Source organism: Sus scrofa, chromosome 9, assembly GCF_000003025.6.
Source record: "Sus scrofa isolate TJ Tabasco breed Duroc chromosome 9, Sscrofa11.1, whole genome shotgun sequence".
Classification (NCBI taxonomy): domain Eukaryota; kingdom Metazoa; phylum Chordata; class Mammalia; order Artiodactyla; family Suidae; genus Sus; species Sus scrofa.
The window spans coordinates 125,887,246-125,906,991 of NC_010451.4; positions in this window are offsets into that span (position 1 = coordinate 125,887,246).

Here is a 19,746-nt window from a genome sequence, read left to right on the forward strand (position 1 = left end):
TCCCAAGCTCCCAATCCATTCCTCCTCCACCCTCCTTCCCTTTGGCAACCACTGTGAATCTATTTTCTGTTTCATAGATAAGGTCATTTGTTTCATATTTTATATTCCATTTCTAAGTGATGTCAGATGGGATTTGTCTTTCTGACTTACTTCAGTTAGTACAACAGTCTCTAGGTCTATCCATGTTGCCGCAAATGGCATTATAACATTCCTTTTATAGCTGGGAATAGTCCAGTGTGTACACCATAGCCTCTTTATCCATTCATCTGTTATAGACATTTAGGTTATTTCCATGTCTTTCATGGCTATTTTGAATAGTGGTGCTCTGAACATAGGGGTGCATGTATCTTTTCAAAGTATAGTTTTGTCTAGGCCTATGCTCAGGAGTAGAATTGCTGGATCATATGGCAACTCTATTTTTAGTTCCATTGCTCTTTGAGATGTGTGACAGGTTATGTTAAGATTTTTCTGTAGATGAGATAAATGTTTGCTAATTAGTATTCTGAATTTTCTTCATTGTGCTCTCTGGTGAAAAACTTGATTTTACTGTGTGTTTTATTTTTTGGAAAAGTCTTAAAACTCATGTGTTTAAAAAAAAAAAGACTCTTGGAACTGCCTGCATGATATGCCTCCCTCCATCCTACTTTTTCGTTCTTCCTTTATCAAGTCTTTTTTTTTTTTTTTTTGCCTTTTTGCCTTTTCTGGGGCCGTTCCCGCGGCATATGGAGGTTCCCAGGCTAGGGGTCAAATCGGAGCTGAAGCTGCCAGCCTATGCCAGAGCCACAGCAACGCAGGATCCGAGCTGCATCTGCAACCTACACCACAGCTCATGGCAATGCCGGATCCTTAACCCAATGAGCAAGGGCAGGGATCAAACCTGCAACCTCATGGTTTCTAATTGGATTTGTTAACCACTGAGCCACAACGAGAACTCCCTCTTTTCTTTCTCTTTCTTTCTTTTTTCTTTTTCTTTTTTCTTTTTTTTTTTTTTTTTTTTTTTTTTGCCTTCTAGGGCCGCATCCATGGCATATGGAAGGTCCCAGGCTAGGAGTCAAGTCAAAGCTACAGCTGTCTGCCACATCACAGCCACAGCAATGCAAGATCCGAGCCGTGTCTGTGACCTACACCACAGCTCACCGCAATGATGGATCCTTAACTCCCTGAGTGAGGCCAGGGATCAAACCGGTGTACTCATGGATCCTAGTCGGGTTCGTTACTGCTGAGCCACGACAGGAACTCCCTCTATTTCTATCATAAATAAAATGGCATGGTAACAGCCTCCCTGACTCCCCTCCTTTATGCAGGGCCTTGAGAGGACCCTGCTAAGCCTAGCTGGGAAACTACTCTCTTAGGCAGGCTGGTTTACCTTGTGAAACTGCCCTGGAGCTCGGCCTCTGGGGGCCATCCTCTAGGCTGAATGATAATCCCAGGTTGAGAATCAAGCTTTGGTTCTCAAGCTTATCCTGGTTGTTTTTCTGTATATTTTACATGGGCTCCCTCCCTTTCTCAGAATCAATGGGCAAAACCACACATTCTCCTGTCCATCTGGTGTTCTGTATCACGTCGCAGGCTGCTGCAAAGTGATCGAAACTAGGACTCAATTTTGAAAGAGGCAAGCAGAGTGCCAATGTTGAAATAGGCTTTCCAATTCCTATGGTTCTGAATTCCTCATTCTCCACAGTGCTTGTGCAGGGGACCCCTCACCTCACTTAGTGTAACTGGTGGGTTCTTACTCTGTAGCCAAGAAAAAAAGAAGACACTAGGTAAGCAGTTCAGTTCTCTGATATTTCCAAGGAGAATATCTTGGGAACATACTGCAGAGAATAAAAGGGTGTCTGGCCCAGTGTTTGCATTGCAGGACAGAAAGACAGAGAGAATGAGAGATTTCTAATTCGGTTCTGCAGAATAATTTCCCCATCTGCTGGAAAGAGTCCCCATGACACAAAATTCTGCAGTTTCCCTACTTCTCACACCCCCATATTGTTTCCACTTCATTGCTAGAAGAGGGTTTCTAGAGCTAGAAGATTCTGAAAAGCTGTTGGTGGGGAAATAGTTTTATACACCACCTCCTGTGCCCTGAATCTTTCCCAGAATATAGGGGGAAGGAGGGCAAGGCAATTTTGTTTCTGTTCCTTTTTGTGTTTTTAAGAAATGTTCTTTTCCTGAGTATAAATGCAATATATCTGGCAATACCAAATGCTGGTAAGGACAGAGACCCATAGGGTCTCTCACATGCTGCTGGTGGGAATATGTATGAACTGCTGCAGCCACTTTGGGTACAGTTTGGCACTATCTTTTAAAGTTAAACTTTGATAGGCTTACAACAAACATTTTCCCTCCCAGGTTTTTATCCAAATTGGTGTACAGGGACACTGGGAAAACATGTACAAGAATATTCACGGTAGTATTGTTCATAACAGGGAAAGTCCAAAAGTAGCCTAAATACAGAATGAACAGTCATATATTCACACAGTGGAATATCATATAGTAGCCATCATAAATGGAGTTCCCATTGCGGTTCAGCTGTAACAAACCCGACTAGTATCCATGAGGACGAAGGTTCTAACCCTGGACTTTCTCCGTAGGTTAAGGATCTGGCGTTGCCATGAGCTGCAGTGTAGGTCACAGAGGAGACTTGGATCCCATGTTGCTGTGGCTGTGGTGCAGGCCAGCAGCTGCAGGTCCAGCGCAATCCTTGGCCTGGGAAATTCTTCCACATGTGGCAGGTGCAGCCCTAAAGGGACAAAAAAAAAGAGTGCATATAAACATGACTAATATGTACATGATGGGCATTCAATCAATATCAGTTGAATATGAAGCTGCATGTAATTATAAGGTTAATTAGTACTTTATCCTTTCCCAAGATATTCTATCTTCTTCATCTACTAGGCTATGAAAATTGACTTAGTTATTGCCTTAACTTTAGTGGAAATATAAATGAGTTTATATTAACTGTATGTTACACTAATGATAATTTTATACATACATAAATTGTTATTTCAAAAATATTTTCATATTCATCATCTCATTTGTTTTCCATGACAGCAAATCTTCTAAGGTGTATGTTAGCATAATTGTACTTTACAGATGATGAATTCGACACATGGGTTAGAATACCTACCCAAGATTATGAAACTTAAAGCTGAATTTCAGTTCCAGTAATGATGGAAGGGCTTATATTGAAGGACTATCCTACAGATAGCATGTATAAATTACGGACACAATACTCAAGCTTGTTGTTTTAAAGCCACCGGAGAATAACCAAAAGTAGGCAGAAACTGAAAGGGAAATGTTTTAAAACCAATAATTGAAGTTTCCATCTTAGGGAACTAGAAAAATATCACTAAACTAAACCCAAAAGATGTAAAGGAGATGAGATAAAGATAAGAACATAAATGAATGAAATAGAAAACAAGCTGTAGAAAAAAACTGACAAAACCTAAAATGTCTTTATTGAAAAAAATTAATAAAATTGATAAGTCCTCTCAGACTAATAAGAAAAAAAGAGAGGAAATACAATTTATTAATACTGGGAATGAAAGAGAGCATCACTACAGATCATATAGACAATAAAAGAATAATAAGGAATTATTGTGAACAACTTCTATGTTAATAAATTCAACTTAAATGAAAAGCACAAATTCCTTGGAAAACTTATCACTAAGACTGGCAAAAGAAGAAATGGAAAACATGAGTATCAATATGTTATTTTAAATGAATTTCTCAAAATCTTGCCACAAAAACTATTCCAGGTCCAAATGATTTCTCTAGTAAATTATGTCAGACATTTAAGGAAAAAAATAACCCTAATCGTAAATTCTAGAAGAGGAACTATTCCTAGTTTATTTTGAGGCCAAAATAACCCTAGCACAAAAGCTTGATGAAAACATTATGAGAAAAGGGAATAAAACATACCTCTCAGGAACAGTGACATGAAAGTTCTTAGCAAATTTTTAAATCAAATTCAGCAATATAGAAAAAGAACAAAACATAATTACCACATGAGATTTATCCAGGAAAATAGTCTTGGTTTAATATTTGAAAATCAATGTAACTACCACTAATAATATAAAACAGAAAAGCATGATGATTTCAATAGTGTTAAAAGTACTTGACAAAATTCAACAACTTCACAATAAAATTCTCAGCAAAATAAGAAAGAGAGGGAAGTTAACCTGAAACATACACCTAACATTATAGGTAATAATGCAATATTATATACTTTCTCCCTAATTTCATGAATAAGGCAAGAATATCAACTCTTCACTGCCTCTACTCAATATTGTACTAGAGGTTCTGAGACAGTTTTATATGGCCAAACAGTGAAATAAAGTCAAGATTGAAAAGGAAAAAATAGAACTGTCATTTTTTCACAGACAGCATGATTGTTTACATGAAATTCCAATGTAATCTACAGAAGTTACTAAAACTAACAGGAGAACCTAACAAAGTTCTAAGATAAATGAATAATATACAAAAATCAATCATATGCCTATATATTTGAACAATAAATAACATTGATTTTTTTATTTTAAACTTTAAAACAATTTCATATCATCATAAACACAAAATACTTAGGAACAAAACAAAAGGCATGCAAGAACTTTACACTAAACACTATAAAATATTGCTTAGAGAAATTAAAGACCTAGTTAACTGGGAAGATTTACCATATTCATAGAATGGATGACTCAGTGTTATTTAAAAATGTTCATCCTCCCAAAATCCGATCTCTAAATTCAATTAAAATTTTAGTCACAGTCTCATCAGACTTTCTTTGAAATGATTGATAAGTCATTGTAAAATTTACCTGGAAATTCAAAGGACCTAGAATAACCAAACCAGTCTTGAAAATAAAAAGCTGAAGGACTCACACTACCTAATTTCAGCACTAACTAGAAACCTACATTATCAAAGAGAAAGCAAAATTTGTGTAATTGCCATGAGAACCTACTAACTTGACATGACTGTATAAATAATATTTAAAGTTCATTTCAGTGCAATTGATCATTTCTTACCTCAGGACAAGAATGGCCTATATCTATTAAAAACATACACAGAATAAGCAGTATAGTATATTACAGTATTTTCCAAAATAAAACCCATATACCACTGATTTGAAATGATTTTAAATAATAGATAAACATGTTTTTTAATAATCATGAATTTAAAGATTTTCCATGCTTAATATCATGAAATTTTTCCATTAAAGACGATCATACAGCTTTTCCAGTAAGCAAACCGAGGTGACCTCTAAAAGTTTTAACTCAGAAAACCCAACAATATCATGCAAAACAAAGAGTTTCAAATCTTAATGTTCACTTTAAGAATACTTGTGGGAGTTCCCGTCGTGGCGCAGTGGTTAACGAATCCAACTAGGAACTATGAGGTTGCGGGTTCGATCCCTGCCCTTGCTCAGTGGGTTAACGATCCGGCGTTGCCATGAGCTGTGGTGTAGGTCGCAGATGCGGCTCGGATCCCGCGTTGCTGTGGCTCTGGCATAGGCTGGCAGCTACAGCTCCGATTAGACCCCTAGCCTGGGAACCTCCATATGCCGCGGGAGCGGCCCAAGAAATGGCAAAAAAAAAAAAAAAAAAAGTGAAACTTCCCAAGCCATTAAGAGAATGCATATCTGAAAAGCTACCAAATATCGAAAGGATGTCACTTTACAGAAGCAATGGCTGCCATTCCATTGCTACACAGTAGCGTTAGTAGTTGGTAGATGTGCTCGGGCCAAACAGTGGAGCTGGACACAGGGTCCATGACCCAAAAGTAGTGCTGAGTTATTATTGCACATGCTCAAAAACTCAGAGTAATGTTGAACATAGGGGCTTAGATGTAGATTCGTGGAGCACATCCAGGAGAACAAAGCCCCCAAGATGGCCCACAGGACCTACAGAGCTCACGGTCCCATCAACCCTTGCAAAAGCTCTTGCTGCCGTGCTGAGATGATCCTTACTGAAAAAAAAGTGGATTGTTCCTAAGCCAGAGGAGGAGGTTGCACCCAAGAAAAAGATATCCCAGAAGAAAATAGTGAAACATAAAAATAAGACCTGGGAATAATTGCTGCAAAAAAAAAAAAAAAAAGAAGGCAAATAAAAGTAAAAACAAGCATACAAAATTTCCTCCTGAAATAAATTGAAGTTTGAAAAACACAGATGTGTTTTAGGACTAACATTCCAGAATTGGGCAGAATTACTTGGCCCAGCTCCGGCCCAGTAGGAAAACTCAGACTTTCCACATGCACACACCTCTCCCCTCACAGGCTTAGACTCCTTTTACTACCCAGGAGAAAGTAGACTGGGAGTCGTGTTTTCCATAGATAGGCTGGCTCCCAACTCACCGATCTGGTAACACATGGATGAAGAGGCAAACCACATGTCATTACCTTAGGGCAGACTCTGGGCATAGACCTCTCAGCTTCACACTTTTCCTGGCATTGCTGGACCCGGATGTTATCAGTATGTCTCCAGAGACTGCTTTTAGGGGATGCCAATACACTCGTGTGAACAGATTCCAGGTCGAGCCCGCCTTTAATTCAAAGCTGCAATTCACAGGATTTAAGCTACCAGCCTACCTCATGGCTGCAGAAGAAGCTGCCGAAGTAAGACTGTGTCTGATAGCTTGTATTTCTATAGTGGTGATCCCATGGGCCCATCTAACAGAGAGACTGGGGGGAAGCATGTTGGGCAGACAAAACCAGGACTCTATAGAGGAGAAAGCCAGGTCTCAGAGAAGTTAGGTGAGTTGTCAAGGTCATGCAGCAAGCAAGCCCTTCTGCCTATACACCAAACCCTCCCTAAGGAAGCTCTGGGAACCAGAGGCTTCAGGAAGGAATTTTGGTTCTTATGTGTGAGAAAGAAATTTTGTAAGGGGGACCAAAAGACCAACAGCACAGAGGTTGCAACCCTCTCGAACCAAGGAAGAATGATGTCCCCGTCTGAATCACGACGGCTCTGTGTGGCCCACGGCCATGTCAGGGAGCTGCGTTCCCCTGCCTTTATCCAGGGTTATGAGTTGTACGGTGTCTTTTTGATGGTGAGATTAGAATTCCCAGGAAAGCACCTTTGTTTTTTCCATGTAAAGCTAGAGCTTTATTGGAATACCTGTCTTTTTTTCTTTCTTTTCTTTAAGTCCCTTCTGCCTCTGTTCCTGTACAGCTCTTTGGCAATTCGGGGCTCTTTCCCTGGATTCAGAGCTTGTGCAAAGGGACCCACACTCTGCAGCTCAGACCCTCGGGCAGTGGTCCTGCTACCCTTTCTACACGGCAGACACTCTCCTCTATAGTGCAGTTGTCTGGTCTGTTCCCTGGCTCATCTCTGGTAACCGTATCAGGAAGCAGCTTTAGGGACAGCGCGGGCAGGCCTGCTCCTGGGGATTCCTGGTATAGCAGCTGCACTGGAGAAGAAGCAGGATGTCCTCCCTCATGGGTACTTTGTTTCATTCTGGGATTCACTTTCTTACACCCTTCTCCAGGCACACAAGTTCTGTATGAACAATCCAGGCCTTTCTTATTGTTTCTCCTCCGAATACCTAGCTTTGGAAAGCTCCTTAGGATGTCAAGGATTCTTTTCTGCTGGTTTTTGAGACTGAGATGATGAAGTCTGTTTCCCTTGGTGGGGTCCTCTCCCTGTATCTCTGCCTGGACCAATCAGAGGTTGAAGGACTTGTGAGTGGGCCACAGCTACCCCTAGTGATGCCCAGGATGGCGGATATGGTAGAGTTTGGAGGTGAAACTCAAGGACGGCAGTCTGGGGGGAGAGAGACGGACACGAGAGGGACTTGAAAGCACAGTTACAGAGCACTTTATACCTTAGCTGACAACAGCCATCCTGCTGAGATTCCTCCGTGAGTGTGGCACTGCGCTAACTGCTTTAAACGCAACTGTCCTTTGAGATAGGCTCTGTTACTATCCCCACTTTACAGATGGGGAAACTGAGGGACCCAGTTCAAGTTCACCTAGAGTAAGCACTGGAGCCAGGATTCTAATCTCAGGGGTCTGGCTCCAGGGCCTATCCTCTTAACGTCCACCTTCTATACAAAAAAGAATAAGAAATTCTTTCCCTTTTGGAGTTCCCATCATGGCTCAGCGGTAGCAATCCCGACCAGTATCCATGAGGACTCGGGTTTGATCCCTGGCCTCACTCAAGGCCAAGGGTCTGGCGTTGCCATGGGCTGCAGTGTAGCTTGTAGATGTGGCTCAGATCTGGCATTGCTGTGGCTGTGGTGTAGGCTGGCAGCTATAGCTTAGATTCGACCCCTCGCCTGGGAGCTTCCATGTGCCATGGGCACAGCCCTAAAAAGCATAAAACAAACAAAAAACTTCCCTCCCTCTGTCGCCCTAGTGTCACCACTAAAACCCTCCAGGAAATCTCTCCTTTCCAAGCCTGCTTTATTTATCCAGAGTATGTTTCTTTAAGAACCCCAATGGCTAAGCCTCAGTTTTCTCATTGGTAAAATGGGAATGGGAATGGTACTTGTCTCGTAAGGTTGTGTAAATTCTAAGCATGCGGTAAACATCCAAGAAATGATCCTTGTTATTACAAGCTATTAGACAATCGTACAGAGGTTTAGAAAATACTGGCTTAAAAGTAGATGTTTCTGGCTTCATTAGTCTAGAATTCTCCCTTATTGCTTTACCAACATAGAGATAAACAGGTAAACAGGTTATTCACCATTCTTTCCGGCAGCCCTTTATCTTACTCGAATGTCAAACTTAGAAATTTCAGATTCAGCGATTCAGTTCTAAAGAATTCCTGCCATCACCACAAAAGTTCAGAAACCCTCGGGTTTGAGGCCCAGGAGAGGGTCACCCAGCAGAGGAGCTTGGTTGTAAACCACTTGAGCTCTGCCCACACACATGGTGATTCAGATGCATAAGAGCACAAAAGACAGTACACTGTGCGTTTTCTCTCATTAGTGGGTTTGTTCATCAGGGAAGGAAGAGAAGAATAAATGTTGCCAATGAGAACAGCCTATTTTCAAGGAATTAGAAGACATTTTTGCTTGAATGTGCTAAAAGGTTAAGTAATGAACAGTACAATATCTAAGTCTCAGTCATTTTCACACTGTGCTCAGTGGAGCCCTGGAGTTTTGCAAAGGCACCTCGGGGGCAGCTCTGAAGTTAGCAGTTATCTCACCAGCTGGAATGTTAACTTGCAAAGGAATGGATAGATGGAGGCTATAAAGCATGTGCAATGTCCTTGCAACAGAAGCAGCAGAATCTTCTTGCATCCTACAGGCATAATCCATCCTGGATATGTGTGACTTTGGTCAAGTCACTTCCCACCTCCTCTGACGTCTGTTTTCTTTTCTGTCCAGTGAAGAGAATCAGCGATGGGTTGATCACAAAAATCTTTTGGCTCTAAAACTCCGACCACTACATGACCTGTGTTCTCTTCAATGTCTACTTCCAACAACAAAACAAATCTTTTTAGGATTATCTTTATACAACTCTCTTCAAAGCTGGTACATCATTTCTTTGACATTTCTCAGTGATTGCAAATCCTGGCTCTTTCAGGAGAAATGTGATTTTTTTTTTTTGAAACTTACCCAAACAAAACAAAACAAAACAAAAAAACCAAACAAAAATCCACTAGTTCAAAACCAGATTGTAAAATGACATTCATATTTCATGGAAAGACCAAAAAAAGATAAACATAAAAAAGTGTTCTCTGCCCTTTTCCCTCTTCTTTGCCCTCCACTGTGCATCATGCATCTGCATTAGGCATGGACCTATCCTCCCCACTGGCAGAAATACCTGCTCAATCTAAAGAGCAGCATTGCAACATCGTGTCTAGCCTCAACAAGACAACTCCTTAAAAGATAACATTCCGGAGTTCCCGTTGTGGCGCAGTGGTTGACGGGTCCGACTAGGAACCATGAGGTTGCAGGTTCGGTCCCTGCCCTTGCTCAGTGGGTTGACGATCCGGCGTTGCCGTGAGCTGTGGTGTAGGTTGCAGACGTGGCTCGGATCCCGCGTTGCTGTGGCTCTGGCGTGGGCCGGTGGCTACAGCTCCGATTCAACCCCTAACCTGGGAACCTCCATATGCCGCGGGAGCGGCCCAAGAAATAGCAACAACAACAACAACAACAACAACAACAAAAAAGACAAAAGACAAAAAAAAAAAAAAAAAAAAAGATAACATTCCTCCTTCATCTTATAAGAGCTCACCATGGCCCATGACCCCCTACTTGCTAGATGGGTAAACTGTCAATAACCCATCATGTAATGTACAGCCCTCTGTCTCAAAAAAAAAAAAAAAAAAAAAAAGCCTTATGTAACTGTGCTTTGACTTTGAATCAGTAGAGCAGTTCTCTGAGCTTGCTGAGATGCTGTTCCTGGGTTATAATTCAATTTGGCTCAAACAAAATTTTCCATTTCTCTCTTAGATCTGACCGATGAATTTCTCATTGACAAGGTATTTCATTTGGCTCTGCACAAGAGCCAGGTACTGGTGTAGATAAGACACAAATGAATAGGCCCACCTCCTGTTTTCTCAAGGGGCTCCTAGTCTAGGGTTGAGCTGGTAAAACACACTTCTGTGATTTCTTTTGGGCTTTATAGATGTCTCCTAGTTCTGGCCATTCTGACTGGAAATGATAAAACATTTGAGCCAATGATGAGAGAAACCAGTATTTGCCTTGCAAAGATGGACCTTGTCTTTGGGCTTTGGGCATAGGGTTAGCAAATTTTGAAGGATTATCCTCTCAGCTCAGAGGCCAAACGTCTTGCCTCTGTAAGCAGTACATTCTCCTATTCCTACCCCTTCAGTAAGTGCTAAGTACTTTCACTTCCCAGGTCCCTTTGGTGGCTGGCTGGTTGACAGTCGAACTTTGTTTAGCAGCCGTATTACACTTGTTTCAAATGGATCATTGTGCATAGATAGGAGGGCAGTCTGTGTAGTAGAAACCTGATTCATCTAGGCTCAAGTCCCAGATCCCTCTAACTGGCTTTGTAGTTTAGGGTTCCACTTAACTTTGCTGAATCTTATTTTTCCTTATCTGTAAGATGAAATTACAGACAAGTTTGCTAAATGGATAAGGAATCACATATATGGAGTGCCCAGTATACATGAATACCTAGTGAGGATTCAAAAATGGTTCTTTTTATTAGCTGGTCTGCAAAGAGGGCATTAGTCCTCACACTGCCTACAAGGGGAAAGATGACCTGGACCAGTCCTCTTTGAGTGTTGCTGGAACTTGAAGGAATCACCACTGAGCTGAGCACAGGCTTATATATGTATCCTAGGTGGGTATGTGGCTCTAATGGGGCTCCTGGAGACAGGGAACCTCCAAGAACCACAGAGGGAAGAAGTTGAGGTGAGGCTGAGTCAGACCAGTTGATGGAGGCGAGGTCTGAACTGTGTCTCTGTGGCTGACATTAGATTTGTAGGAAGGTGAATGGATGAGACACATTTTCCCATTGACCTACTTGATTAAGCCAATGATCTGGTTCGGAAAGCCACATGATCACCACCTGAGATGATAAAGCCATCAGAAAATATCAAGTTGGAGAAGACCTTTGATGCACATACTAGATCTCAAGTTGGATATTGGAGAGTAGCTCCTTGAAAATGAAGGTGTCTTTTCTTCACATAGACATGTGGAGAGAAGGCTTTGCCGGCTTAGAGGTTGCAAACGGGAGGCTTTTGTTGTCACATTTATTTTGACTTGAACAGTGTTTAAAGTGAGATTTCACCAGGATTTCTGGCTTTTCTCAAATGTTAGAAGATGGAGGCACACCAAACCTACAATCTTGGACACAGCAGTGGTTCACTGGCACCAGCTCTTTGGTGGTTTCAGGTTATTCACGGCTCCTTCATTGAAATGAGCTTTTCTTGTGGTTTTTATAACACTCCTCTGTCCTCATCTTCCTCTAATCTCTCCACCTCCTTTTTCATTTTGTTTTATCCAAGCCCCTCCTCCGCTGCCAGTCCTTAAACGCCAGCAATCTCAGGGGTGGGTTTTAGAACCTCTTCTCTTTTCCCCAGTCCACATGCTTTTCCTGATAAACCTCATCTCCTCCCAAGGTTTTGAATCCTACCTAGTTCAATGATGCTACTGGCAAGGAGAAGTTTTTCACTTCTTCCCTTCTAGGTTCTTTGGCTGATCTAGATTAACAGGAGAAAAATTTAATTTCGTGTGTACAGGAGCTCATAAAAATATGAGAGTCCAAGAAGTGACCAAAGTAGGCAGCGTGTATACCTTTTAGACAAGGAAACAATAAACTTGTGAAGAAATTGACAAGACAAAGGGGTTTGGGCGTAGGGTTAGCAAATTAGCAACCGAGGAACAAGGTTCATTTATACAGACTTTCTTGTCCCCAAATTCCCTGTCTCTGGTGCTAAGGATGCGTTCTACCCTCCTGGTCCAGGGAGGGTACCTTTCACGTGGGAGATTTATTTTCTGCTCTCAGGACAAAGGAGGGTCAGAGTGTCCTTGCACTGACGATTCTTAAGTAACTTTAATTCCAAATAATATGTAGAACAGGCATATTCTACTCCCCTTCCATGCTGATGTTCATGGAAGTATGTGGCACAGAGGTATCAAGACTCTTTTATAATGTATTTTCATAGTAACTGATAACAAACATCACACGGAACAAGATAGCTGGATTGCCAGGTATTTTCCGATTTCTACCCTTAATTTTATATGTGCATTGATATACTTGGCTTATACTCTAAAACTTATCCGTGTACTGAAAAAAATGTTAAGCTGGTAAATTTTTACTTACCACTTATAAACATTTAGCTTTAGAGAAAAGCACATCTTTCAAGTAGCAGAACTCCCAAAGAGCCCAGCTCCAGGAGCCTCTCCCCCATTTTCTCCCTTCCAGCCAAACTGTGTTGCTTTTAATTTCCACCAACAAAGCACACCCTCTCTTGTCTTGGGGTGTATCAGTTTTCTGGTGATGCTCTAACAAAATTCTACTGGGTGGCTTCACAGCAGGAAAGAATATCGTGCTCTGATTTTTAAGCAATAAAACTGCAAATGGCTATTATGTCTAAAGTGCCTTACTTCTTATTCTTCCAAATGTCTCTCCCTAGAACATGGTGAAATTTTTACATGAGCTACTTTGTATGGAAAGACAAAGTAGTTAATGTATTCTGAATTATGCAGAAGCACAAGATGGGAGGGTTCTGATGTGATCATTTTCTTTTTCCCCTTCATCCTTTAACTGACCTACATTGTTTATTTTAACATCATAATGCTCATTTATCCAAACACAGATAATTATAAATAAGGAAATAGAAATTACCTATAATCCAGAGATAACCCCCATTGATGTTTTGGTTATTTAAAATAGAATTCTGGAGTTCCCTGGTGGCTTAATGTGTTAAGGAACCAGCATCGTCACCGCTACAGCTCAGGTCACTGTTGTGGCACGGGTTCCATCCCCAGCCTGGGAACTTTGCATGCCATGGGCATGGCCAAAAAATTAAATAGATAAATAAAATATAAGAACTTTTGCCGTGATTTCCATCACTGTCCTCTTACCATAGGTTCTTTTTCTTCATAAACTCATTATTACTTATTTACTGCTTTATTTTCTATCTTCTTTACTAGGCTTGGCCCACTGTTGCAACCCCAGTCCCTTATAATAACGCCTGGTACACAGGAGGTGCTGGATAAGTTTTTGTTGAATAAATTAGTCTCTCAGAGTTCCGGCTGTGGTACAGTAGGTTAATGATCTGGCTTGTCTCTGTGGTGGCTCAGTGGGTTAAGGATCTGGCATTTCTGCAGCTGTGGTATAGGTTGCAGCTGCAGCTCAGATCTGATCCCTGGCCACTGACTCATTTAAAACCCTTCTGTGATTTCTCACTACCCTTAGAACAAAGCCTAGCATCCTTATTACTCTTTCCCATAAGCTGTCAGTCTTTGGAAAGACAAACAGTCCTCGTCTTTGAAGCTATGGCATCTCCAATCCTTAGCATCTGCCATAGGCTCCAGGCTCCTCTCCCACATCTTCTCCCTTCCAGCCAAACTGAGTTGCTTTTAATTTCTACCAACAAACCACACCCTCTCTTGTCTTGGGGCCTATCAGTTTTCTGGTGCTGCTCTAACAAAATTCTACTGAGAGGCTTAACAACAAAAATTTCTTTTCTTACAGTTCTGGAGGCTAGAAGTTCAAGACCGAGGTGTAGGCAGGTTCATTTCTTCTGAGGCCTCGCTTCATGGCTTATAGATGGCTTTCTTCTTCATGTCTTCACACAGTCTCTCCTAGTGCATCTGTGTCCCAGCCTTCTCATTTTCTAAGGACACCAGCCACTTTAGTGATATCATGTCACCTTAAATTGCCTCTTTGAAGACCCTCCTTCCAAATACTGTCACAGTCTGACATATTGGGGATTCAAATTTGGGGGGACACAATTCAGCCGAGAACACAAGGCCTTGAATTGGTTGTTCCTTCTGTCTCACTTCCTTTTATTTGCTTTCTCAGCTTAAATTTCACTTTTCAGACAACTTTTCCCTTACCTCCACGAGGCTGGGTGGGTGCCCACCTTCAAGGCTCCCTTGGTATCAGCATCGTCCCCTTTTTTTTTTCAAATCGAAGTATAGCTAATTTAAAATGTATTAATTCCTGCTCTACAGAAAAATGATTCATATATATATATAGATATAGATATATACACATTCTTTTTTATTCTTTTATACATGGTTTATCACAGGATATTGAGTATAGTTCCCTGAGCTATACGGTAGGACCTTGTTGTTTATTCTTTCTTTCTAGTTGGTTTTGTTTTTGTTTTTTGGTAATGAAATGCCATTTTAACTATTTAGGATAACTTATCTTAGCTATAACTGAATTTAAACTGATTAATTCTTGAACTTCAGATATATATTATATAATATATATTTACATATATTAATAAATTTTATTGGCTCAGATAGTTGACTTAGAAAGTTGTGTTAGTTTCAGGTCTCCAGAAAAGTAAATCAGTTATACATGTACTTATATCTATTCTTTTTCAGATCCTTTTCCCATATGGGTTATAACACAATATTGAGTCATTACCCTGTACTATACAGTAGGACTTTGTTGTTTATCCATTCTATATATAGTACTTTGCATCTGCTAACCCCAAACTCCCACTCCATTCCTTCTCATCCATTGGCAACCACAAGTCTGTTCTCCATACCTGTTAGTCTGTTTCTACTTTGTAGATAAGTTAATTTGTGTCTTATTTTAGATTTTATGTATAAGTGATAACATATGGTATTTGTCTTTCTCTTTCTTACTTCATTTAGTATGATAATCTCTAGGTCCATCCATTTTCCTACAAATGGTGCTATTTCATGCTTTTTATGGCTGAGTAATATTCCATTGTTTTGTGTGTGTGTGTGTGAATAATATTCCATTGTGTGTATATATACATACAAATCCATTGTGTGGACATTTAAGTTGTTTTCATGTCTTGGCTCTTATGAATAGTGCTACTATGAATATACAGGTGCATGTATCTTTTCAAATTGGAGTTTGTCTGGGTATATGACCAGGAGTGGGATTGCTGGATCATAAGCAACTCTATTTTTAATTTTTTGAGGAACTCCATACTATTTTCCATAGTGGTTGCACCAACTTACATTCTTATCAACAGTGTAGGAGGGGTCCCGTTTCTCCACACCCTCACTAGCATTTGCTATTTGTAGACTTTTTGATGATAGCCATTCTGACTGGTGTGAGGTGATACCTCATTGCAGTTTTGATTTGTATTTCTCTAATAATTAGCAATGTGGAGCATCTTTTCATGTGCCTGTTGGCCATATGTATGTCTTCTTTAGAGAAGTGTCTATTTAGGTTTTCTGCCCATTTTTCAATTGGGTTATTTATTGTTCAGTTGTAGGAGCTGTTTGTATATTTTGGAAATTAAGCCCTTGTTGGTCGCATCATTCGCAAATATTTCCTCCTAGTCTGTAGGTGTCTTCATTTTGTTTATGGTTTCCTTTGCTGTACAGAAGTTTGTTAGTTTGATTAGGTCTCATTTGCTTATTTTTGCTTTTATTTCTATTGCCTTGGGAAACTGACCTAAGAAAACGTTAACATGATTTATGTCAGAGAATGTTTTGCCTATGTTCTCTTCTAGGAATTTTATGGTGTCATGTCTTATATTTAACTCTTTAAGCCATTTTGAGTTCATTTTTGTGTATGGTGTGAAGGTGTATTCTAACTTCATTGATTTACTTGCAGCTGTCCAACTTTCTCAATACCATTTGCTGAGGAGACTATCTTTTTTTTTTCCATTGTATGTTCTTGCCTCTTTTGTCAAAGACTAGTTTATTATAGGTATTTGGATTTATTTCTGGGCTCTGTATTCTGTTCCATTGATCCATATGTCTGTTTTTGTGCCATTACCACACTGTTTTGATTACTGTAGTTTTGCGGTACTGTCTGAAGACTGGGAGGATTATGCCTCTTGCTTTGTTCCTTTTCTTCAAGATTGCATTGGCGATTCTGCCTTTTATGGTTCCATGTAAATTGTAGGATTATTTGTTCTAGTTCTGTAAAAAAGGTCATGAGTAATTTGATAGGGGCACTTTAAATCTGTAGATTGCTTTGGGTAGAATGGCCATTTTAATAATATTAGTCTTCCAAGCATATCTTTCCATTTCTTTGAATCATCTTCAGTTTCGTTTATTAGTGTTTTGTATTCTCAGCATATGAGACTTTCACCTCCTTGGTGAGGTTTATTCCTCAGTATTTTATTTTTTTGGATGTGATTTTAAAAGGATTTTTTTTTTTACATTCCTTTTCTGATATTTGTTAGTGTAAAGAAATCAACTGACTTCTGTATGTTAATCTGGTATCCTACTACTTTGCTGAATTCATTTATCAGTTCTCATAGTTTTTGTGTGGAGTCTTTAGGGTTTTCTATGTATATAGTATCATGTCATCTGCATATAATGACAATTTGGATATATTCTATTTCTTTTTCTTGTCTGATTGCTGTGGCTAGGACTTCCAATATTATATTGAAGAGAAGTTGTGGGAGTGGGCATCCTTGTCCTGTTCCAAGTTTTAGCAGGAAGTCTTTCAGTTTTTCACTGTCAAGTATTATATTGGCTATGGGTTTGTCATAAATAGCTTTTATTTCACTGAAATATGTTCCCTCTATACCCATTTTGTTGAGTTTTTATTATGAATGGATGTTGAATTTTAATCAAATGCTTTTTCTGCATCTATTGAGATGATCATGTAGTTTTTGTCTTTTCTTTTGTTGAGTGATATATCTTACTGATTTGTATATGTTGAACTATCTTTATGCCCTGGGATGGCTCCCACTTGGCTGTGGTATATAGTCTTTTTATGTGTTATTAAATTGGCTTTGCTAATATTGTGTTGAGAATTTTTGTATCTATATTCATTAAAGATACTGGCTGGTCTGTCATTTTCTTTTTCGGTAGTGTCTTTGGTTTTGATATCAGGGTGATGGTGGCTTCATAGACTGTCTCTAGGAGTGTTCCCTTCTCTTCAAATTTTGGGAGGAGTTTGAGAAGAATCAGTATAAATTCTTCTTTAGGATTTGCCTGTATAGCCATCTAGTCCTGGACTTTTGTTTGTAGGGAGTTCTTTAATTATGGGTTATCTTTCACTTCTAGGGAGTATCATCCTCTTTCAAAACCCTCATCATGTTTGTAATTACTTGTTCAATGTCTGTCTTCTAGATTTGACTCTAAAATTGATGAAAACAAGATCTGTAACTGTGCTGAACATCACCTAATTCTCAGAGCTTAGTTCAGTGCCTGGCAAATAGGAAGTGCAGTAAATCTTGGCTCAATTAATCTGAATTGAAGAACAGTCTCTTAGATTTTAATAGTTTTTATAAACATCATTTTAATGAATGCACATTATTTTTATTGATGTGTGTGCACACTGATTTTATTGGTAATACTCTTAATCATTACCCCATAGGCATCTATATTATATCCAAATTTTTTCTCTTATTCACAATCGTAGGATGGAGATGTTTCTGTCCCTCTCTTTCCTTAGATTCCTAGTAATAGATGATGAATTCAAAGGAAATAAACAGTTTTAAGGCTTTAATGTAAAATGTATACTGCATACTTGATTTCTAAAAAGACTGAATCAATTTATACTTGTATTAGCAGTAAAAATGAAACAAAAATAAGCACAAACTGATTAAAAGTATAAATAAAAGAGCTTATTACATAAAATTTTAATGTATAGTTTATTGCCCAAGTTCTCTGAAAGGAAAGGAATATAAGTTGGTGTCGTGTAGGTTTCTGGATCTTGAATGACAATCCTGTATATGTACAGTATCTTATATTTATTTTCATAAGTCCCAGTGATGGAGATAATTTGATGCTCCCTCCAGAGTTGGAACACATCTATGGAAGGGAGTAGTAAGGTGTGGTGGTTGGAATTTCTTCACCTCTGTGGTCATAGCACCCTGATTCTTCCATCTCTGAGTCTATCTGGTTTGAGTCTGGGGGTTCCTACTCTCTAATTGTCAAAGTAGGGAAAGTTGATGATTGTCCTAGAATATGTATAGGGAAATTTCTATCAAAATAAATGCAAATGCAAGTCATGCGGATTCACTAGGTAGAGAAGTTAGTGGAGGCTAAAGTCATTCTCATTTGCGTCTATTTTCTCAATAAAATGTGTGGTGAGGTCACTGAGTGAGGGGAGGAGTAGGGGATATTTCAAAAGAAAGGTGGTGTGAAACTGTTGTCGCAGAGTAGGAAAATAAATTAGCTAGAGAAATACAGAATTGTGGGAAGTATTGAATCTCATTTCAGATTTGTGTTCATGATTTAAAGTGAGGCTAGTCACTGGTTATGTGGTTTCATCCAGTTCCAACAGCTACTTAAGTTTAGGTGCAACATTGGTGGGTAATTTGGTGTAATAAGATTTAAAGTTTTGCCAACTTAACTCAAAAGAGGAGAAGAGGGAGTTCCCATCGTGGCCCAAAGGAAACGAATCTGACTACCATCCACAAGGGCACAGGTTTGATCCCTGGCCTCACTCAGTGGGTTAAGGATCCGGTATTGCTGTTAGCTATGGTGTAGGTTGCAGATGTGGCTCGGATCTGATGTGGCTGTGGCCAGCAGCTGTAGCTCCAATTGACTCCTAGCCCGGGAGCCCCCACAGGCCAAGGGTGTGGCCCTAAAAAAAAAAAAAAAAAGAGAGAGGAGTTTTCATTGTGGCTCGGTGGGTTAAGGACCCAATGTTGTCTCTGTGAGGTTGCAGGTTTGATTCCTGCCTCACACAGTGGGTTAAAGATCTGGAGTTGCCACAAGCTGCATAGGTCATAGCTGTGGCTCAGATTTGGTGTTGCTGTAGCAGTGGCATAGGCGGTAGCTGCAGCTCCAATTGCACCCTAGTCTGGGAACTTCCATGTGCCACAGGTGCAGCCATAAACAAAAAACAAAAGAGGAAAGGACATTAATGGTGGGTAAATAGGGAAGTGAGACCATGGGAAGGGGTGAGGGATTCTGCAAAACTAGAAGGAACAGTGGGTTGGAGGTCCTGAAAAACTATCCATGTGAATAGACAAGACTGAGTTGAAAATCATGATTAGATACTAAGATCTCAGGGTTTTAAAAACATTTATTTTGGAGTTCCTTGGTGGCCTAGTAGTTAAAGATTTGGTGTCACTGCTATGGCTTGGGTGTGATCCTAGGCCCAGGTTCTTCCGCATGCCATGGGTGTGGCCAAAAATTTACGTATTTTTATTAAATATGAATGCAGTAAGACAGTTAGGGCTGGAATTCTCTTGGCTC